This window comes from Lemur catta, chromosome 16, assembly GCF_020740605.2.
Source record: "Lemur catta isolate mLemCat1 chromosome 16, mLemCat1.pri, whole genome shotgun sequence".
Classification (NCBI taxonomy): domain Eukaryota; kingdom Metazoa; phylum Chordata; class Mammalia; order Primates; family Lemuridae; genus Lemur; species Lemur catta.
The window spans coordinates 55,245,202-55,268,947 of NC_059143.1; the positions used below are offsets into that span (position 1 = coordinate 55,245,202).

At 50.0% G+C, this 23,746-nt stretch overlaps 1 protein-coding gene across 1 annotated transcript in view; it reads right to left on the reverse strand.

Annotated features, from left to right (window-relative positions):
* Positions 1-23,226, reverse strand: part of LOC123621771 (myelin basic protein) — a 1,012,103-nt gene extending 988,877 nt beyond the window's left edge. Inside the window, exon 1 of the mRNA XM_045527684.1 lies at positions 23,185-23,226. The gene's annotated coding sequence lies outside the window, so the exon portion shown is untranslated. The remainder of the gene's footprint in view (positions 1-23,184) is intronic.
* Between the last annotated feature and the right edge of the window lie 520 nt (positions 23,227-23,746).

The following is a 23,746-nucleotide window of genomic DNA, read 5'->3' on the forward strand; positions in this document are numbered from 1 at the left end:
ACATGGCGAGGATGCCGGGCCCATGGTGGTTTGATAGGGAAATGCGGTTCATGGAAATGAAAGGCAAGAAACCTCAAAAATTACAGATGAATGGAAAGTGCAGGAAGCAGGAGTTTGTAAGACATTCTCTGCTTCAAAAGCCCCCCAAAGCATTCATTTAGAAACAGATGGGCTTCCATATGACCGGTGTTCTCAAAGAGTTTCAAAGGAAGCCCTGATTTTGTTCAGATTTCTTAGTTATTTAATGCAAAAGGATAAATGCTCAGGAGTCCCATCCCGGGAACTCATTACCTGCAGCGAAATTCTCAGTTCTGTATTTTACATACACTAAACATACCCTCAACCACATGCGGTATATAAGAAGTTATTCGCTTTGCACCTATTAATGCTAAGTAGTACACAATTTGCACATTTCAGGGAATTGTGCAAATATTTGACATCATTGTGAGCAATCTTTAAAAATGCTCCATTAATCTCCAGCTTCCAGTTACGACGATTGAGGAAGAACATCCCCGTTTGCAGCAGGAATCGCAGAGCTTGGTCACGAAGGGTGTTCTGGTTTAGAACTCGGCTTGGATGCAGGAGACGTGCGTCAACATTCAGTGACAAGGCCAAGCAAGGAGAACCAAAGCAGAGCTTGGGAAATCATAAAGGGCGCTTGTATTTCTCGAGTGGAAAATGTTCCAAAGTTTTTTTCCACTATAATTTATGTTGTATTTTGTAAGATTTTCTTGGTTTAAGGCATCACAAATACAACAGAGAATTTTACATTAATTGGAACATTAATAATGCATTTCTAAACTAAATTATGTCCTTGGGATTTCAAAGGAAATTTCAGAAATGCCCAGAGCACCCTCGGTGGCCAGGCACGCGGAGCCACTCATCAGGTATTCATTTGGATGGATTTTCTCCTTGCAGCCCCCCTTGGCACTCGGTAAATTGGTGGATAAAGTAAATGCATTTGTGTAAGCTGATTTCATTAGCACCTCTTGCCCTTCCAAACGAACGAAGAACATTCTGGGATGCTCTAGCAGATGCTATTTCAATAGATTCTGTTCAACACACACAGGTTCCCTTAAAGATTATCGTCGTATTAAAAGTCAAACATCAATTACATAACCCAGCACACTTCACAAAGAGGAAGAAATCTTCGGGGCTCCCTCTTTCCCAGGTTTCACGGGTCACTGGAAATTTATTCACAACCACAGTGAAGTCCTGACACTGTCCCAGCCCAGTCCCCGCCTCGCCCCCCCAGCGCCCTGCCCGGCCCCTCTCCCCCAGCTTTGCGCTCGCCTGCCTTCTCTGGGAGCCCTGGCCGTGCACTGAGCACCCCTGGAAACCCCTACCCTGGGCTGTGCATGGACAGGGCCACGCCCTGACGGCTGGTTAGCCGAGTGGCCTCGTGCCTGGGCATCCCGCCCTTGCTTCAGAGCATGCGGTGCAGGGGCCAGCAGGCCGTGGACGCTGTTCCTGCTCCATCAGCCTCACGCCTGGGTCTCAGACACGCTTTCTAAAGATCCCACCAGTCACTGCTGATTCAAACTGGTCTGACTGGTACAGTTTTCTTTTAACATTCAGGATTTTGTCACTGACTAAAAATAGATGAAAAGCATGATTGTGTATATAATAAAAGAGGTTACGGGCCAAAGAACATCTTCACGGAAATAAACTGGAACTTAATAAATAACACTGAACACTACCTCCCTCCGAGGAAAGGCTTGCGAGTATCGCAGAGAGCGCGCGTGAAAAAGGAGAAGAAACCCCATGGGAAGGCTCTCAGAAGACAAAGATTCGACATAAAGACAACTGATGGCCTGAGCGAGATTACCAAACAAACGGAACAAAAGATGAAGTCAAAAACATAATGCAAGAAAAGTTACCTGAAATGAAAAAAGATCTGAGATTTTGGAGATTGAAAGAGGACATTCCAGGAAAATTAGACACACAACATCCAACACCAAAAACATAACTGTTGTCTTTGGGACTGGCACCACCTGACTGGAGCCTTTCCAGGGAAAACCAGGCCAGCTGGAGAGCTGGCGCTCAGCCCTTCTCCACGCGATCTCCCGTCCTCTGTCAGGCTGGCTGGAGCTTGTTCACAGGTTGGCGGAGTGTTCCCCGTGCGAGAACAGAAGATGCAAAACTTTTCAAGGACAAAGGCTCAGAATTCACACAGCATCACTTCCACCAGATTCGACTGGTCAAAAGAAGTCACAAGTCACAAGGTTAGCCCAGGTTGGAAGGACAGGGACATAAGAAGGGAGTAACAAAGAATTTCTGATCATCTTCATAATCCACCATAGCTAGAAACTGGGGAGGAAGAGGAGGAGCAAAACAACCACCAGCAGCTTAAAATCGTAGGACTAAAAAATGAAATAAACAAAATCTAAAACTCATGGATCAGCTTGACAGCAGGTGAGACACAGTTGAAGAGGGCATTAGTGAACTGGAAGATTTGGTCAGAAGAAAATATCCAAAATGAAGCATGGAAAGACAAAAGAATGGTAAATAAAGAAGAAAGCCTTAAAAACATCAGAAATAGAGTGAGGATATCTATCACATGAGTATTTGGAGTCTGAGAAAGCGATAAGAGTGAAATGGTCCAAAGACTGTATGTAAGTAGATGATATCTGAAAAAAGGGCCTAAAATTTTAAAAGACATTAAGCCACAGATTCAATAAGTCCTATGAATGCCATTAGAGTATAGCAAAAGAAAACCACATATAGCCACATTATAGTAAAATTGCCTCCCCCCAAAAAATAAGAAACATCCTGGAAGTAGTAAGAGGAAAAAAAAACATTATATTCAAAGGAAAACATATTAGACTGACAGCCAATCCCTCAAAAGAAAACATAAAAGCCAGAAAACTATGAAACGGTACTTTCAACTTGCTGAAAAATAATAGCCAACCTAGAAACCCTGTACAAATATCTTTCAAGAATGATGGTATAATAATGGTATCTCAGATAACCAAAACCTGAGGGAACAAATTCACTCACAATTATAACAGATTTAACTACCTCTTTCTCAATAACTAAAGGATAAATTTTTTAAAAACTAGGGAGGTTATTTTAAAACATTAGAACAACAAAATTAACAAATTTGACTTGTACAAGAACTACAGGATACATGTTGTTTTTAGGCACACACAGAACATTCTCCAAAATTTAGCCTGTGCCGGCCAAAATGCAATTCTCAGCCAATCTGAAAGGGTTGAAATCATGCAGAGTTTCTCTCTGACTCGAGGCAATCTAGCATCAACAATGAAAAGTTAAGCAGCAAATCCCCATATGCCTGGGAATCAAGATATAGACTTCTAAACAACCCATGGGTCAGAGAAGAACCTTCAATTAAAATCGTAAATACTTTGAACTGAATTATGTATTTGCTTTCTGTTGCTGCATCACAGATTACTACAGAATTATGGCCTTAAGACAACACACGTTCATCAGCTCACATTTTCCGTGGGTCAGGAGTCTGGGTGTGACCTGACTCAGGGTCTCACTAGAGCAAACTCCGGGTGTCACTTTGAGCCTTGCTGACCTCTGGGCCTGTTTGTAGAGCTCCCCCGATCAGCTCCTGCCCACCCAGGATAACTTTCCTCTTGATTATCCGAAAGTCAAACAGGAACCCTAATTTTATTGCAAAATTTCCTCACCTTTATCACATAACGTAACCAACCCACCAAAATCTCACCAAAGTCACAAGTCCCACTCACCCTACAGGGGACAGACACAGGGGAGTGCTTTGCACAGTGGCACTTTGCGGAAAGCAGCCTGCCTCTCACAGCAAAAATACAAAATGTCAAAACTTGTGGGATTCAGCCAAAGGCAAAAGAAAACATATAGGCTTAGATGTACATATTAGGAAAGAAGAAACACTGAAAAATTAATGCACTCTACAGCCATCTAAGTTTTTTTCAAAGAAGAGCAAATTAACTGCAAAGGCAGCTAACATGCTCTAGAAGGGAACAGCCGGGGAAAGGACCTATTCTTTGAGAAGACTCAGGTTAATCTACAAGAGAAAAGAGCTCCAAAATCCATGCACAAGAGACAGATGGGTCCCTAGAGATGCTTTTGCACTCGTGTCAGCGCAGGCCCAGGTGCTGCTGCTGTCTGCAAGCTCACCTGGTTGCCATGGCAACGGCTTCCCACGCCTGCTGCCTCTCCCCTTCACCCAGTGGGCCCACAGCCAAGCTAGAGTCCACCTTGGGTTTGAGTTCTTTCTTGATGCGCTCCAGACTGTCCAAGCAGGTTCCGTCTCCCCTGGTCCCCACTTCATGCCTGTCTGTCCTGCCCGGCTGCCTGCCAGGCCGATCTCAGGCTCTGGCACTGGATGCAGACTGACACCATTTCACCAGCTCCACAGTTGCCCAAGGCCAAAGCCCTATAAAATAATCCCTTATTATATATCTCTCCTAGTGGTTCTAATCGGACCCCAACATACACATTCATAAGAGGCAAAAGCTGGGAAGAAACCAAATGCCCACCGAGTAGGAGAGCGGGTGTGTCCAGCATGTGGTGGAGTACTACACAGCACCAAAGCAAACCAGCCGCAGCAAGTTGCAGTAACACAGCGGCTCCTGTAATCACTATATTGAACACAAGCCCGACAAAAAGAATACGTACTATACAAGGCAACTATCTAGAAACACAGAACTAAGAAGACTGAAGTCAGGAGAACGCTTTTCTCTGAGGGGAAAGTAGATAGCGACCGAGCTGTGATAAGACTCCAGGGTTCTCTCGAGGTGGGAATTAAATGAAGGTCCACGCTCTGACCATTTCCTGAGCTGTCTTTTTATGTTTTCCTCACTTTTCTGTACGCTTGTTATTCTTCAGCTAAAAAAAATAAAGTCCAAACGGCGGGACGAGGTGGGGGAACCCTGCCAGGTGGTAAGCGCCACATGGACGGGGCTCTTCCTGCCCGCGGGTCCCTGCACACCCCGCACAGCAGTGCCTGTGGCCTCACGTGCGGGAAGGAGGTGTCTAGATTCTGGTGTGGTCTGTATCCTCCTCTCATATGCTTAATCATGTTCTCTCATCTGTTTCCCAGTTTTCTTCAGTGTCTGACACACCTATGAACTTGTCAAAACAAACATTCATCTGACTCCGTTCCTTACACAATCAAAACAGCAGCCTGGGTAACACAAAATTCATAAGGAGCGAGAGAATTAATACCATTATTTCTCATATTTAGAGTGTCCCGGCCCATTGAGTGAAACTTCCTGGTTAATGCAGACTCACTGTAGCTGAGTTACCCATTCTCAGGGCATTAGAAAACTGTACGATGTATCTAACACCAAAAGTGTCGTGGCGGCACGGAGAGCTAAGTGGGAACGGCAGCCGCGTCCGGAGCTCCGCTGCGTGAACAGTGCCCGGGGGTCTGTGCCGACGGGCAGACCTGCTTGTGCTCCAGCTGCTCCCACCTCCCGGAGCCTCTGCTCAGGCTCGCCTCGGAGCGGAAGAGCGGCCACTTCGCCACCCTGTGAGAGGGTCCCTGGCGGAAGGGCTGCGGAGCAGCTTTGAACGCACTTCCCAGGCGCGAAGAGTTCTTGGTGGACACAGCACCGTCTTCTCCCTTCTCTTGTAGCGGCGTGCCACGCCAATCAGGAAGTGACAAAGGGAACGGACAGTTCCAGGGCATTGTGACACCCCGAGGACATCGCAGTGTGGGGAGATTGCGTCAGTGTGCCCACCTACTTGACCCCAAGATGTGAACCCCCAAAGCTGAGGCCACTGGTGCTCACCTGTGCCCTCAGCGCCCCCCCAAGGCCACAATCCCAGGCAGGGGGTCGAGAAGGAACCCATCTGGCTCTCCCTACCTGCAGCTTAACTCCACAGTGCACCCCGGCCAGACCTCTGCCTTGCACCCCACCTCTCAGGGGCAGTTTTGATCTGGAAATCTGACCCTTGTCAAGAGCTGCCATTGCTTTAGGGAAACCAGAAAGTCACAGGAAAGACAAGGCCCCAGCTCCTTTCCACCCCAGCCTGTCGTGTGGACACTATCAGCAGATCTAGAATGTAAGTGGCCTGTCTGGAATGTCGGACAAACAAACTTTTCTCATGCATTATACATCCGCCCTAAAACGACGGCAGCAGACGCCTGGGAAGAAGGTGGGCTGCTCCGCCACCCAGGGCCGAGAGCTCTGCCAATTAGCAGCAGGACGGTTCACTGAAGCAGGTAAGGGACTGGTCTGTGAAAACAAGAAGTCTTTGTGGGAACGGGTGTGATTATTCATGTAGTCACCTGCCAACCACGGCTCCTGCGAGAGTCCTTCCCGGCTCCCAGGACCCTGAGCCGGGCACTCGGGCGGGGGCTGGAGAAGCACCAGGGACATCTTAAGGTGCTCAGCATGGCCGCCCCTGACACACGGCCAAATGTGCAAACAGCAGTCACGTGGGAGTGAGTGTGTGTGACAGTGGTTTACACAGGGACACTGCGTGTGCCCCGACACAGTGTCACACACGTGCACAATGCACGTCTTGGGCTGGGCGTTTCAGAACACACACTAGTGCGGCTTGCCGCTGTGTCCTTCTCAGGTTGGTCTGTGTCAGTGTGTCCTTCTAGCGTAAAAGAGCCTAAAGGGGAAGAAAACACCCGACTGAGCCCCGCATGTGGGCCGGAGCGTAACTGCGCGCATTCGAGCAGGCAAACACCGTCTGCGGGGCCTGGCGTTGTGCTTTCTCTTCTGCGAGCCCGTCCTCGGAGCCCAAAGGTTGTGTTGGTCTCATGGATGCTCCTTGCAGGAAAACTTTCTCAGAAAAGCCCTTCGCCGCCCGAGTGGGTGGGCTGACAGGCCCGGCTGACGCTTCCTCGCGGCTGGCTGTGTGCTCTCCGCACCTGGGAAAGGCAGAGGCTGCCAGACGCTCTTTCTGACGGGAAGCCCTGCCACGCACAGCTGGGGACGCCAGAGACAGGCCTGGCTTCCCCGGCTCTGAAATAGCCGCTGGCTCCAGGGAAGACGCTGGCGTCTGTGACGGGCTCTGAGTCCTTTGCTGCCACCACCCCCGAGCACCCACGTGGGCCCCTACGCACCGTGGGTGACAACCCAGCTGTCCCAAAGCCAAACCTCCTTGCTCCCCTTCTGCAGGTTTCCCAGAGGTCTGACCCGACCTACTGAGCTCCAAACTCAGAACTTTGAGAATAAAACCCACCTTTGAAAGCGAAAGGGAAATTAGACAAGTGGGAGGACAGCAAAGCTCATCCTAAACGCCATGTCCTTCATTCCTAATCAAGATAAAAGCCGTCTGCGGGTATGTTGCACTCCTTAAAGTTACCAGTGCCTTAAAACAGCTTCCCAGCTTAGTGGGCGTCAATGTTTTCCAACTTAGGAGGCAAAGATTTCTAACTCGCTCCTTGTAGTCACAGGATGCCACTAAGATGCAAACCATCCAAGATCAACCATTCCGAGCATTTTAAGAACTCACTTTATTTTATTTGTATTTAATCAAGATAAAAAAAAGGACAAAATTAGGAAAGTGAGCTTTTTAACTTTACCAAATCTGAGGGAAAAAGAATAGATTGAGCACCACCTCCTAGAAAATGTCAGCCTACTATGCTCACGGGAGCCAGATGCCTTGGCCGGGTTACTGGGCCTGACCTCCCCCTGCCCCCACCCCGGGCAGCCACCACCCCTGACCATGACCTCCCTGCCCTGCGGGCACACAGCCTGAGCAGGAGTCAGGGTCTGTGCCTGCCAGGTGCACGCCCGGCCTGCCGCTCTGCCCTCGTGCCACGTGGCCTCGAGCGCCTCCGTGGGGCCCACGGCTGGAGGCGCGGGGTGTGTGAGAGGCTGGCCCAGGCACGCGGCGCGGGGAGGACTCTGCCCCATCAGACACAAACCTGAACCCCAGCTCAGCCGCTCTGCGGGTAGGAGCCTGACCATCCCTAAGACACACAAGCCCAGACGTCGTTATCTGCAATCAGGAATGATACTAGCAACAGTTTCAGAGGCACTGAGAGCAAAAGGACGGCTGCATACAGAGTCGCACGCATCAGAAACACACGTGAATGGCTGCCGCTTGTTTTCCTTGGAAAGAACGGCCTCTGAACCCAGTTCTGACAGTCCCTTCTCCAAGCCCAGGTTCCCGCGACGACAAATGGAGAAGTAAACACCTTCCCTGGCTCTCCACAGGGACATGCAAACTGCCTTCTCCATTGACCTCACGACTGGCATCTCCGTGGCTAGAGATGGAGGCTCTGGCCCCATGCATGGGGACATTCCTTCGCTCCTTCACTCTGGACACGTCACAGTGAGCTGCAGGTGGCAGAGCTGATTCTGGAAAAGGAGACCCCAGAAAGAAACAGCCATCTGCCACCCGTCACCAGTTCTCATCTGCAATCAGGCACTAAGGGGCGACTGTGGGTACCATAGGTCAGCACTTTGAGAAACAGGCCTCCCCAACAAAAGTGATTAACTCATAAAACATCTGTCCAGCTGGGGACATGCCCGATGTCTAGAGGTGGAGCCACCAAGCATTTGGGACTTTAGAACTTAGCAGCAGCAACAGCAAAACAAGCCCCCTGGAACAGTCACGACCCGAATCTGCCCCAGGCCGACCCTTCCTCCACCCTGCCTTGTCCTGTAGCCTGTTGGTTCCCCTGACAGTCACTGCCGGGCGCGAAGGCCACCACCTCCTGAACAGGGCCGTGTCCCGGAAACCTCCGCGGACCCATCGCCCTGGCAGGTGCCTGTGTGCAAACAGGCAGCAACTGCTCACACTTCCCAGGCACTTTTCCTAATTGATCACTTTTCCCCGAGACCCAGACGGCCTCACGCGTTCACCCGAGGATGCAGCACTCCCAGAGCACAGCCTCACGGAAGCCGAGGTCCACTGCCCCGGGCTGCCCAGACTCGTTTCACACGATCGTGTTCCTGGTCTTGAAAACTCTACTCTAAAAGAGTTGGTTTGTTTTAAGATTTTAAACATTTCAATACAATCCTTCCCCCTTACTTTCCTGCACTCTAATGTATCAGCAAGCATAGAAATAAAGTTACTACAGACAGCTGGCCTAAATTATTCTTCAAGTTTATCTTTGTAAACACCCTCTGTGGGTTGCAGAATATGCATATTTTCTGCGCTCCACATTTGGCTCCGGAGACATTGTTACGAGTACTGTATAGTATGGTTAAAAATGTTTCTCTTTCATTTCTGAGTCTTTAATTTTATGTTTGAGCTCTGCATAAAAATAGCTTGTAATTGCTTTTTGACAGTAATAAGCCTAAGATTGTGACTCAAAAATTTGAGATATTATGTTCTTTTGTAATTGTATTCAATGAAAACAGTTCAATATGGAACTTTAAAAAAAAAATCCCAGCTTGTGCAGCTCCTGCTTTCTACTGACACCACGAAGTCACAGCAAAAGTCAGTGCCCCAGGAGGACTGATGAGGACTCACACTTATTTTTAACAAAGCTCGTTTTTACCAAGAGAAAAACCATCTTTACACCAGCTACAATGCCCCCTTACACCCAGCTTGCGTTGCGCCCACGGGACGGACGGTGGTGAGAGCTCCCATGCCCCGACTTCTCCCACGGAAGCATCATTCGGCGCTTCACACAGATAAGACGGGGTCGGATGCTGACAGCCAAAGTAGCCAGGGCCTCCCGCGCGTGAATTGAGGTAGCTGCTGCTCTAAGGGATGACACAGAGATAGTGCGAGGTGTTGAAAATTGCTTAATATGTTCTTCAGGGAAGCAGATCAGATAGAATATTCCAGAAACATGAGAGAGTAAAATCTCTCATAAGCTTGCAAATCTCTCATTTTATAATATCTCATAAAACTCAAGTCCACACCGACTTTCCATTTATTCTTTGGCTTCAAACTTAAATTTCTTCCCAAAGACACAGGTTGCGAAGGCCCCTTCAATGAGCAGCGTTAGCAGGGTCAGAGTGGGGGAGCCACGGGTCCAGGAAACCCCCAGCGTTTGGAACCCACCACTCCACATTTATCAAACTCACATAACTGCCATTTTCCTCAGTAGCAAGAAATAATGTAGAAAGGGTTTTAGATACATAGATTATCATCTGAAAGGAGAAAAAAGTGGTTTTAACAGCTAAGGCCAGGAGAGTGACATGCAACTGAGCGAGGTTGTCTCTGCCCGCCAGTGTTCCTGCTGCACGGAGGGTCTCAGCGCGGTGGCAGGTGGCTCTCACAGGCCACACAGGAGCCCTGGCTGCCGGCGACGCGCCTCCGGCCTCCATCCGAAAATTAGCCAAGCAGCCAGGAAAGGCCGGGGGAGGGGTGCTGGCTTCTTTCTAAGCTTCAAAAGCAATAAAGTTTTTCATGTTCAAAGCAGAAAATAATAAGAAACACAATTTGTTTCTAATAAATCACTCATTAAATACTTCAAATCTATCACATGAGATAATGCGGCAAAGAACTAAGCACACAGCATGCACGGGAGGCACTCGGCATTCGGGGTGGAGAAGGTGGTGACAGTGACAACGACCATCACAGGGCCAGGGAGACCTGAACATCGCCATGCCCCATCATCACACGACAACGACCGTCACAGGGCCGGGGAGACCCGAACACTGCCATGCCCCATCATCACACGACAATGACCATCACAGGGCTGGGGAGACCTGGACACCCACACGCCCCATCCTTGCCTGCCTGGTGTCCTCTCTGAAGCAGACGTCCAAGAGTTCAGACAGTTCGGCATTTCTGACCTCACTTATGCTGCTAGCGATGGCATTTGAGATCCATTTGCTCTCTGGCTCCTTCTCATAAGAGTTTACCTTGGAGTAAGGTAAACACATACACCCGTTATATTGTGAACGCTGGCTGCTGTAAGGAGCCATCCAGCAACTCCGAGATCTAGTGCAGTCAGAGGTGTCTCTGCTCATCTAGCCGTAAAGCAGGGTTTCCTGAGCAGGTTCCCCCTCCGTGGGGGCCCTGTCTCCTCCAGCCCAGAGTCCTCTGTGTCGGCCAGAGGGAGAAGAATTCGAGCTGCTTCTCTGTGAAGCCCGGGACCTGCTGGGGGACGAGGCAGTGGCTGCCCCTGGATGGGGGGCTGCGACCTCCCCCAGCTCTGCAGACGGGGGGAGGGGTGGCGAGCCTCCAGTGACCAGCGCCGTCTCTGCACGCTCCCGTTTCCATTTTATTTTTGGTGTTATCACCCTCTAAAACAACCTGACAGATATGGACAGTTCTGAAGCTCTGAGTCAGATTCCCCTGAGGAAAGTGGTCGCGGGAGCTGGTCGGGGCTTTGGAATCACTTCCATGTCTTGCGCCAAAAGCTTCCGCTCAGACTAAGCATCATCTGCTGGAACTGGGGTACTCCTGGTGAGACGGCCACTCAGCAGCGTAAAAGGCTGGTGCCACTCAGAGGTCCTACTTTATCATCCAGACTCTCGGGCCCATCCGTGGACATCGGCTGCCACAGGTAACAGTTTGCAGCACTGAAATCGCAGGGGCTGGGTCTGCATCGCTGCCCTTTTGAACGGCTCCGCCTTTCTTACTATCTGCAAAGGGAACAGCCTCTCGGCTCCGGAATTAGGTGGCACAGTCACCCCTTTGATTAGGCTTCTCCTGGAACAGGGTTTGGAGCCTTAATAAACCGACCTCCCTGTCCCATGCACACGCTACAATGCCAGGCGTAAAATCGCTGCTCACTGTAGAGAGATGTGCAAAAAGAATCGGGGATGGGTCCCTTTCCTTGTATGTGGCCTTGCCAGCCCTCCCAACCCGTCATTTTCATAAATGTAATTTTCTCTAAACTACTAAATAGCATCCCCTCCTTAGGTATTCAGAGTTTGCCTAGGATTTTTTTTTATTAACAAGAAAATATATTTTTCCTGCAATGAACAATTTTGAATTGTAATAACAGTATCCCCCGAATGCTGCAGTCTGCCTCCCCGCCTGCGCCCCTGAGGGCCACATCAGCTCGCTCTGTCTGGGGAGGCGGCTGCTCGGGACTCACTCTGGTAATGATGCTCTGCAGACGCAGAGACGCCGGCGCTCAGCCTAATTATGTAATGAGGGAATCACTCCTAAAATTTTATAAACGTTAATATAGACATTTAACTTCAATTTCTTTGAAAGTTGAGTGGGAAATGAGAATTCTACTAGTACTAGTACCAAATGCTCACTTTTATACGGAGGTTTTAAAATGTCGGGCTTGCAAACCTAATGCTATATTCATGCTGCAAATTACTCTCCTTGGCATTGAAATATCACGGCCGTTAAACCTGCAGTAAAGCGCCAAGAAGCAGCCTCGACTGTCTCCAAACAAAACGGAGCAGCTCTTCAGAGGCCACGGTTGAAGGGTGTGTGATCGATTCTATAATTCATTTTTATTGTCTGCTCAACGTTCCTCCAAAATATCTTGTGCTTCACTTTCTCAAGTGCAGATTTTTCGGTCTCCACTGCTGGTGCCCTTGCCCACTCAGCCTCGCATGACCTGGAAGGTCCATGTGCCTCTGCCCGAGGCTGCCCACCTGGCTGGGCGCGCTGTGTCCTCCCCGACGCTGGCTGGTACCTGATTTCAGGTGTTGGGAACGTTTTTCCAGTGGTAACCCAGACAATGGGTGCCTGACAGCTGCGGAGCGCTCTGTACATGGTCTTTGGCCTCACGGAACTTCTATCCCAGCGAGGAAGAAAGACACCAAACAAGCATTAAACAAAGCGAGTGTCCAGAGACCTCGGAAGGAGAGCGGAGTGAGGGGTGAACAGCAGAGGTCTGTCGCCCTCGTGTCTGGTGTCTGCGGTCAACCCATCACCTGGTCCCACTGCCTGAGGGTTTAAATGAGGGGTCCAAACAATAACTAGAGATTAAGAGGAAGAATTTTTTGTGCACTCCTAAAAACATAACAGGAAATAAATGGAACTTTGTAAGAGTGAGGAAAGAAACAAATTCACCTGTTTAAAGAGTTTTAACGTTTCTGCTGTAATTGCATTTTGAGCATGTGGGTTTTGTGTTTCACTTTTATGAGCATGCAGGGTGTGCGTGTGCATGTGTGTGGCTGTCTGTGTGCGTGTGTCTGTGTGCGTGTGCATGTGTGTGCGTGTGCATGTGTGTGGCTGTCTGTGTGCGTGTGCATGTGTGTGTGCATGTGTGTGTGCATGTGTGTGGCTGCATGTGTGCGTGTGCATGTGTGTGTGCATGTGTGTGGCTGTCTGTGTGCGTGTGCATGTGTGTGTGTGTGCATGTGTGTGGCTGTCTGTGTGCGTGTGCATGTGTGTGCGTGTGCATGTGTGTGGCTGTCTGTGTGCGTGTGTCTGTGTGCGTGTGTCTGTGTGCGTGTGCATGTGTGTGGCTGTCTGTGTGCGTGTGCATGTGTGCGTGTGCATGTGTGTGGCTGTCTGTGTGCATGTGTCTGTGTGCGTGTGCATGTGTGCGTGTGCATGTGTGTGTGTGTCTGTGTGCGTGTGCATGTGTGTGTGTGTGGTTTTCTTCTGAAGGGCTGGGGTAGCAACGGCAAGGGTCACCTCTTCTCACACTAAACTGTCTTCCGAGAGAAGGCTTGGGTAAGGTGAAACTAAACACCAAAGTTGGCACCAAGTATCAGAAACCTTTGCTAAGCAAAAGCTGTTTGTCTGTTTAATTGTCTTCTGGAGGGAGCGAGAGAAGCCCCATCACCTACGTGAGTTTTGAAACCAGGCTGAGCAAGACACTAAAACACGCTCTGGAAGGATCCTGCGCTTGAGCCGGGGGCCTGGACCCGACCGCCCACCGGCCCTCTCCCTCAGTGACTCCGACTCATCGTTTCACGACACTGGCTTCTCTCCCTCTGCAGTGTCAGGACACCCCGTGCTTACGGGCCAAGTATCATAAACTGTGCTTGATCACACGAGATGGCACATCCAGGAGGGTGCCCTGTTTAAAGGAGAGATTTCTTTACTCATCCATTCATTTTTTCAGTATCTGATGTGTCTTTTCAGGGTATTCCTATCTGAGATGACAATAAAATATTTGATATCTGTAGTTGGTCTACAATTAGACATTCAGGTGTTATGGAACTCCAAAAAAATACAAATTCTAATCTTTTTTTAAAAGTTGACATTTCCCTTAATTCCTGTCATATTATTGAATCTTTTCTGCAGACTATTGAGCTTTTATGATATTAAATGAGTTTTAAAGACATTTTTCCTACTAAAAAGTAACAGAAATACATTTTGGTACTGTGCACAAATGTTCCACAATCTTAATATCACTTAGTTGTATGTTATCAAGACTGAAATTTTGTTGATGTTTTCTGATACAATGTAACTCAGGAGATGAAAATATAGAATATATGTAACATATCTAGTGTTTAAAGATTTTTTTTAAAAAAACCATCATTAAATTGTTTTCCAGAGAAGTCGCTTCTCGTGAAATTCAGTGAGACTTCAACCGTGGATGCGAAGGCACGTATCCGCAGAGCCGTGAGGCCGGGCCCTGGCTCTGCAGCACCTGCACCGTGAAGGCGGCAGAGTGAAACGCTTGCAGGCTGTGGGGCCCCCAAACAAGGTGCTAACATGAGGCCATACAAGCTGATGTTTGGGGTCCCTGCCTAGGTGGCCTCGAACCCCTACAGAAAGGATGGGCTCCCTGCCCCCCACCCCAGGTCCACGTGTCCAGCCGGCTGTCGGGCACGGTCCTCAGCACCCTGCAAACTCTAAAGCAAGTGAGTGCAGTGTGCTCTCCCCAAGCCACGCTCCAGCCACCACTCATGCTGCTCTCCAAGGCAGCCTCACCCCGGACCCCGTCGTCTCTTGTCTCCTCTGGATGCTTCAGTAAAGCCCTGCCCTGTTCCTGTCTGCTACCACCCAGGCTGGGCCTGGCAGTGCCCCGGGCCATTAGGCAAGGCGATCACTTCTAAGGGACGCTCACCTGTTCGGAGCTTCCAGTGTGTCTTCATAATCTCGGGCTGGAGGGGGCCTTTCTAACATGACACCCAAACCAGAGACAGTGTGCCCTGAAGCTAAAATCTTATGCAAGAGAAGAAAAAACCAAACAAACAAAAACACAAAGCAAGGTTTCAAGATCATAATACTCTGGGGAAAATTTTCACAGGTATCACTAAAAAAGGCTACCATCTTTATATATTTCATACATTAACATCCTTAGACTAGATTTTAAATCAGTAAGTAAACTATGAACAGAAAATTATGCTATTGAATTTGGTTTGGGGCCATATTATATTACATGTGCTGAAATAAAGTTTTTGGTAAAAAAAAAAAAATTAAGAAGCAAAACAGTATTATATGATAGGATTTGCTTTGCAAGTATGAGTGTCATATGCACAGGGGAAAAGAACACACAGAAATACATTAAAATGCTGGCAGTGGTTATCTCTAGATTGTAGGACTATTTTCTTTTTTATTTCATGTCCTTTTTTCTTTAAGCTTATCTGTATGTTTTTAAAGTTCTGCGAAGAAAAAGTCTAAAACCTTTAGGCTCACGTTCGAGACCCTCCAGACCTTACAGGAAGCACCTTCCCAGGCTCCGGCCCACTAGTCACCTGCAGATCCACCCCCCTCCTCTAACGGGCCCTTCCCCCATCCCACGAGACTCCCACTGCCCACCTGCCCATCCGGAGACACACCCAGGAACTCGTGAATGAATATAAGGTCATCAAAACTAGCAGCTCTGCTCTTCTTCCCCCTAAAAACATCCAAAATGCATAAAAATCCCTGCCCACGGGTGGTACCACGTGAGACAATGAAGGAGACCATCAAGGTCCGCCGGCTCCGTGTGCGTCATCCTCCCCGCATGCCTCACGGCACCACGCGTCACAGGTGTCTGACAAGTATTTCCAGCGCTCAACTACTAATCCGGTTGGCTCCTCCCACAAACACAAAAGGCAAAATCTTGTATTTGGAAATACACGGAGTGTTCTGGACAAGGGAGCGGCTGGCAAACACCCTGGGCCGCTGGGCTGCGCCTCCACCGGGCTATGGACACACCCGGGAGGGGGGACGCCAGCGAGACTGGGTGTGGAGCATCAACTTGAGCAGATCGGAGCCCATCTGAGATAGTCGGGAGCTGGAGCATGGCTGGGACCACAGCGGGCCCGTGGCCTGGGGCAGGGGGGGCAGGTGCTGCCCTGAGCGGCAGGCGTGCAGAGAGCGTCCTGCCCAGGCTCCTCAGGGCAGTGTGGGGCTGGCACCCTGCGCCCTCCCTCCCTTCTTCCAGCAGGGGCTCAAGGCCCTTCGAGAGAGAACTTCCCGGCAGGCCAGCGCCGGCAGAGGGCCCAGAAAGTCCCGTCTTGTGTCATGTCCCCATTATGTCCAGAGCAGTTTCTAATCCCAAGAGAACAAGCAATGAGTTCACAGGGGAAATGACAGGATATTTGAGACACTCTGGGACTAAGAAAGACAATTAACAACAGCAACAAAAACAAACTTACATAGGAGGAGAAATGCCGGCATAGGCAAACGAGAATTTAGAGTAAGCGTAACAGTTCCCTTCAGAGGATGAGGGGAGGACAGTAGGCAGATAAGAGAGGAACAAGCAGAGATGAAATAACCAGATCAGGTTGTTGAAATAAAGAACTCAATGGGCTGGACGCGGTGGCTCACGCCTGTGATCCCAGCACTCCGAGAGGCCGAGGAGGGAGGATCACTTGAAGTCAGGAGTTCGAGACCAGCCTGAGGAGGAGCAAGACCCCGTCTCTACCAAAAATAGAAAAATTAGCCCGGTGTGGTGGTGCCTGTAGTCCCAGCTACCTGGGATGCTGGGGCAGGAGGACCACTTGAGCCCAAGAGTTTGAGGCTGCAGTGACCTGTGATGACACCACTGAGAGTCTGTCTCAAAAGAAAAAAAAGAAAAGAAAAAAGAACTCGACGAACGTGTGGACACAGCGAAAGATGAGGCCAGTGAGGAAGACCCGGGGCAGAGCTTCCTGGAAGCTTCACGAATAGGTACAGAAAGTACAAAGAACTAGGAGAATAATAGGGGTGGGAAAAGGCAGTGTCACTAAGACACTAACAAACAGAAAGGAAACAGAGTGGAAGAAACAGTGGCCCAGAATACCCCAGGGCTGGTTGAAAATGAAGGTCGTGTAGAGGGCGAACGGGGAGGTGCGGGCAGCCCACAGCCTCGCGCACGAGCGTGAGGTTGGAGCTCGCGGGCCCAGCAGACCAGTCACCTTTCGCATCACGACCCGGCAAAGATCAACGAAACCGTACATCAGAAAATGCTGTAGAAATGATGGTGAGAAATAAATGCAAAGTAAAATGTTTACTAAGTCAGAGCCATTTCAGAAAAAGGTTTGCTGCTGGCGTCTCCAACCTGCATTTCAACATCTGTCTACAGTAGGTTTATCAAACAGGGAAAAAATCCTACTTTAACATTGCCTTTGAAATTAAAGTTTCCAGAGCCTTACAAAGAAATTTATGTCAAATTAATTTCTGGGACTCAATGGAGCTTAAAATGAATTCATAATGAGCTGCACTTAGAGGTGTATAGGGGGGCTTGGAGGGGCTGATTGAGGGGTCCCCTTCCTGCCATTAACTCTAATGTCGTGATTATGACACATTGTATCCTAGCACAACACACAATCTGCGGAACGACACTTTCGCAGTACTGTATGTGCAGGCTGTGACCAAATGGAACTTGAACGTTGCTACATTCTTATTATCATTAGTATTATTGGTGAATTGAGTATCAACAATGTGCACATCTTACATGAGATATAATGAAAAGATAGTTCCTGTGTTGGAGATTTATATTTTAGACACACTTATAATTCCAATATAACACCTGCAACCTGAGAAAATAATTGTCTCGAAAGTGCAAGATTTCCTAAAAATATGTGCTGTGGTTCCTAATGGTATCATCCCACTTCCAAGCGAGTGTCCACAGGGTACTTCGCAAGAGGCTTTGCCTTCACATAAAACATTCTCCATTCTTCATGTGCAAAACATTAAAAATTTTAAAAGCGTGTCTTAAATAAATGTAGTTTCTTCAGCAAAAATGACGTGGAGTGCCGTGAAGATTCTGGAAAATGTGTGCAATTTCGTAATTCATTTATGACATACTGAATACCTTAATTTTATGATTATTACATTTGAGCTGAAAAGCTAAAAATAGAATATATTGTCTAATTTCTTTCAAATCACAGATTCATGACGAGATCACATTTATATTCTCATGTATTCTCTCTTCCCAAACAACACACAGTCCGCGAGAAGCAGACAATGGTAGCGCTGAGACCTCAGCTCGGGCTCATTGTCTTGCTGCATCGCCATTTTTAGAAAATTTCAAATGAAGATGTTTCCTAACGACCCAGGTTGCTCCGTGAAACAAACCGTCCCCAACCCGGCTTGCCTGGTGCACTGCCCTGGGCGTGCAATGGACGCCCCCCAGCAGCAGGTTGCACCGAACACGCTTTGTCACACAACTGTTTTAACCATGAGGATAAAAACATACATTTCACGAAACACGCAATGTCCTCACTGTGAGGGAGGGGACATCTTTCCTCCAGCCCTGGGGCTGCCCCGTCACCGAGCATTCGGTACTTTGTTAACCACACAGATAATGTTTTCGCATAAATAATAAAGATAATGATCCAGCCATAGAGAGAATTCATCAGACAGAGGTAACGCGTGAACGTGGCCATGTGTCACTGTCATGGGCTGCTGGGAGGCTGGGGCCAGACCTGCCACTGGTCTCGAGGCCACGGGAACATCTGTGAGCTCAATTCTCCCTCTGCTTATCCTCTCTGCCTTTACTTCCCCTTGTATCGACATTTTCATTTATTTTTTCAATGTTTTGTGCTTTTACCTACGACCTAAAATCCTTTTTTACGATAAGTCATGATATATCTATAAAGAGCTAAATAAATTTTAAAATGCTCATTACTTCGTCTTTACCATGTGTCTAAAACCTGCTGCACTGCTAAATTTTTGATTAACTAAATGAGCCAGATCTTTGTTTCCATCCCTCAAAATATGCAAAATCTACATTAACAAATATTTATTTAGATGCCTATAAAACACAATATCGACTCACTTCATTAACTGCTCAATTAATGAACTTTCATTGCTTTTGAGAATGACTAGCCCATGGGTTAGACAGTCCCACGCCCAAGAATCCCTGAACATGCACCCACAATGCCAAGAAACCTGGCCAAGGATGATTTAAAAGACTTACTAGATTTTGAAAAATGATGGTTCCCCGTACATATTTGCAAATTAAAACATCATTATTTCTAGGAACTAGAACATGACACTGGAAAACAAGCCTCCTCTCAGTGAAATATAACACCCATGAAATCGGCAAATCAGAGCATAAAATATTTACGTGCCTACCAGTTGCCAGGAGCACTATCTGCACAGCTGTAGCCGCCCCACCCCTGCAGCCCCAGGCCTCCTGCTCCTGCCCTAGAACTCCTAGAACTGCCCCAGGCCTCCTGCTCCTGCCCTAGAACTCCTAGAACTGCCCCATAACTCCTAGAACTGCCCCCAGAACTCCTAGAACTGCCCCAGGCCCCCTAGAACTGCCCTAGAACTCCTAGAACTGCCCCATAACTCCTAGAACTGCCCCCAGAACTCCTAGAACTGCCCCAGGCCTCCTGCTCCTGCCCTAGAACTGCCCCAGAACTCCTAGAATTACTGCCCCCAGGCCCCCTAGAACTGCTGCCAGTCTCCTGGTTCCCAGCTGGAGCTTGGAACTGGTGGCCAAGGAAATCCTCGTTCTTAACAGCTATTTGACTGCTGGGATGAAGACTGATATTTGCTCAAAGCAAATATCCATTAAAAATAGAAGTCAGTAGAAATATGTTTTCAAAACAACCCTACAATTATGGTAGATAACAACAAAACCAGCCCCAAAAAAGTCTTCCAATACATCCAAATCTTCAGCGTTTGGGGCTTCTCAACCAGCAGCGGAAAGAGCTAAAGCCGTTCCCACCCACTGCCCTGAAGGGGCCATCGGGGCCATGGGGGCTGTGTCCCTGCACCATTCGGGGTTCTGGACTCCCTGGCTCCCTGCTGCCTCCGCTGTGCCCAGAGCGAGGGGCAGCTCCCGTCAGGAGCAGCTCAGAGACAGCTCACCCCCAAGGGCAAGGTGTTCCGTGAAGGCTGTGCGGTTTCTGAAATTCTTCCCCTGAACATTCCAAAATCCTGGCTTCGGGAACCATAAGCGAAAACTCAAACATCCCCAGTGCAGTTGGCCCTGAACCGTCAAAGCGACTCCAGTATCTCTGCACAAATTGCCACATTACATTCCAGCACACCCCAAAGAAAAACCCAAAACAGAGAGGGCTTTGATGGCAGAAAGAGGATAAACCTGGGGGTTTTTTCACGGCCGAGAGGGGAGGAACGAGCTGGTGCCCAGGGCTGTCAGTGCGGGCTGGGCCAGACCCCGCCCCGCCGGGGAAGCCAGGGGCTGTTCCTGCCCCTCCACTTCCTCTCTCTATTAATATGCCCATCGCCAAAGCATGTCCCTTGCTCCTAGAGCCGTGGGCATCAGACCAAGGCCTGGGCCCACATGGCTGGGCCCCGAGCTCCTCATCCACTGGTAGCTTCCCACTAACGCTGCCTCACCAGCTGGGCAGCCGCAGGCTCTCCGGGGCCTGCTCAATACGAATCCCACCTGCCCTAGATGAGCAACTCCTAGTCCAGGGCCCGCGGGTCGGAACTGAGGGGTCCATGGCCATGGCCAGCGTGTGGCCAGGGGGGAGTGAGGGGCACGTGGCTGGCCTCTGGCTGCCCCACCGTGGTTTCGCCAAACGCAGGACCCCTGGGTTGGGGTGTCTCTTCTGGGACCCCACTCCGTCTGAGGCTCTTCCTGGGCACCCCCTCCCTCTCCCTCTCCCTCCTTCCCACCTAACGTCCACCACAGCCCCCTTCCTGGGCACCCCCATAGAGCTTCCAGTGTCTAATTTCATTCTAGTATCTTCTTCCCAGATGACCCAAATAACATGTGGGGAAAATTTCACCGTCATTTTCACCAACCTGGAACTGAGATGTCAAACGTCCTTCAGCTGCGAAAGCGGCAACACCTGGCGGTGACTGGCTGCACCTGTGATTTCGGCAGCGTGGATATCACAGTCTTCCCGCCACTGTGTCCTCAGAGCACGCGTCACACACGGATGACGTGCGGTGTTGTTGTACTCAGCGCTACTTTAAATTGCACAAGCCCCAGACTCACTGCTGGGTCTCGTCGTAGAATGTGCTCATTGAAAACACACACACTGCTGCATGTTTTTAGCCTTTTGATAACTGTGTTTAGCATAATCTGTTTCCTTTGCAAGCCTACAAATTTTATCTTGTGCATCTTAAAATTTGTCTGAGGAGGGTCAGAAGGCCTCCCCCGACCCGCAAAGACGTTCCCGCACAGGAAGGCCAAGACCCCCCGGGGGTCCACGGCCAAGCCAACCACGGCCACGGGGCTAGGTAAAGAACTGCCCTGAGGGTGAAACTGTTGGCAACAGACTCCACAGAACAACAACAGGAAGTCAAGAGAGGTTTGTCCTCTTTGTTCCTGCAGAGTGGGGCCCCAGTGCCAAGGAAAGACGGAGCGAGGGCAGCGCCAAGCTCACTCTCCTCGGGCTGGCACCGCCACGTCCCCACCAGGTGCGGTGCCTCCCACAGCGGGCAGGGACAGGCTTCTGCTCCGTGTACACCTCCTGGTTTGCTGAAGGGCGTCATTTTTCAACTCATGGAAAGCCGCCGAGTCTTCCTTGCACACGTTGCCCAGGACCCGTGGCAGGAGGAAAGTCGTGCTTCTGCAGGAGCCGCCACGTTGGAAGCTCCGCCGCTGCCCAGTTTCCACCTGGCTTCCCCGTCCTGAGGGCTGCATGCAGCCTCCGCAGGATCCCTCATGCTTGCCCAGCGGTGCTCATGGGCATCCCGCCCTCCTGCCTGTGCCACCCAGCCTGGGCACCGGCCCCAGACAGGGAGTGCGAGCTGCAAACGCCGTTCCAAGCAAAACCCCAGGTTCCCGCGTGCGTGCCAAGCATTGCTCTCGGTGCCGTGTTCCTTTGCCTGAGGTCAGTGCAGTCTGCGCTCTTTCTGCAGTCCCCTGCCCGTGCCAAGCGCTCATCCTGCCTCCGGACGTCTCCTGCACGTCGGCCCGGCAGCCCCAGGTACCCACCTGCATCCATTTCGTTACTCCGTTTGCTCCCGACAGCCCCGTCCTGGAATGGTTCCGCGAGCGTTTGCCACCTGCGGCGGTGGGCAGGCTGCAAACACAGGCTCCCACAGCTCGAAATCAGCATTTGTCTTCATTCATCGAGACTCCCAACCCCATCTCTGCAGAATGTTAGTTATATCTGCAGAACAGCTGCAGAAACCCACCCTCCTGTCGGAGAGCAAGAACAAAGCCGCCGCACGTAAACGGGTTTGTTCCGGATCTCTAACGCTGCACGAGGCTCAGCACGCCTTACGCACCACTCTGCTCGTTTGTGTGGAAATGAGGCGGCCCTGGTAGGAAGAGGTGAGTGAAAGCAGCATCCTCACACGCACACCACAGCCTTTTACCTTCACAGTCCTGTGTATCCCGTGTGCGTCAGAGCTGGAAAAAGCAACCTCGGTGTGGAAGCGTGGTCCTGCAGTTTGGGCCTGTGGGCAAGTGTCGAAACGTTTCCTAGTTTGCCCCAGAAACCGGCAGAGAGTGAGTCAGTATCGCATGAAGGGCGGGAGAAGCTAAACGGTTGGTCAGGATTGGCTCGAGGAGCACCTAGGCTCGTTCACCCACCTCCATGTAAATGAAAATAAAAATGACAGAATAAAATCCAAATCTGGTCTCAAACCGTGGCCCCTCGTACGTCTCCCAGGAAAAGGCGGCCTTCCTCGTGCACGCACGGCTGTCACAGAGACACTGTCGTCACAAAACTGTCAAGTGAACTACTCCCCAAACCCGAGAAACCATGGCCTGTTGATCTGATCAGGATTAATTTCATGCAATAAACAATCACACAAAATAGGGGCACCATGTGGGCACCTCCAGCAGCTGCCACTTCCTGCAGCAGGACGGCCTGAGCCTGGGCTGGGTGGTGGGACCCGCTGTGCCTGAGGGGCTCCCTCCGTCCCCACAGCCGGGCCAGCACCCTCCGCCCTGCTCCAGCCAGACGCCCGCACAGGCCCAGGGACCCTCAGCAGCAGCCGCCAGCAGGAGCGAGGCTCCACACTCCCTCCCCCACACGGGGGGAGATACAGGGCAATAGGGAGGACACCCCTGCGCCCACCCGCCCAGGACCCCAGAACGAGACTCCGACCAGCGGAGAGAATCACACGTGCACCCACCTGGCGGATAGCTATCAGGTAATTTCTGAACTGAGATTTATTCTGTTCGTTCAGGTTGTAACCTCAGCCCAGAGAAGAGAGAGCTGCTATCGGTTCTTCCCGAAACCACCTGCGTGATGCCACACGGTCTCAATCGCACTTGCTCAATAACAGACCGACGCCGTTTTGAGGGGTGCTTGCCCTGCCCACAACAAAACGCATTTCCGGTGCACTTTGTCATTCAGGGGCCGCCCGACGCCTGCCTTCCACAAATAAGAGGCCCCAGGAAGCCAGACCAAACCCCGGCAGAGGAATTCTCGAGTCAATGGAGTTTAATTAGGAGAGTTGAAACGACTACAGATTCTGCCCGTTAATAAATGATCCTGGTTAATGAATGATTCTGGTTAAATTGTAGCTCTTTCACCAACCATTTTCTTTATTGCAAAGTTCTCAAAATATTGGCTGAGTGGAGTCAATAGAGAACAGTGTATGAACTGAATTCATGAAAAGAGAGGGTCTCACACACACATAGGCACAAACACACTCACACGTGTGGGCACTCCCACACTCATGCACATGCACA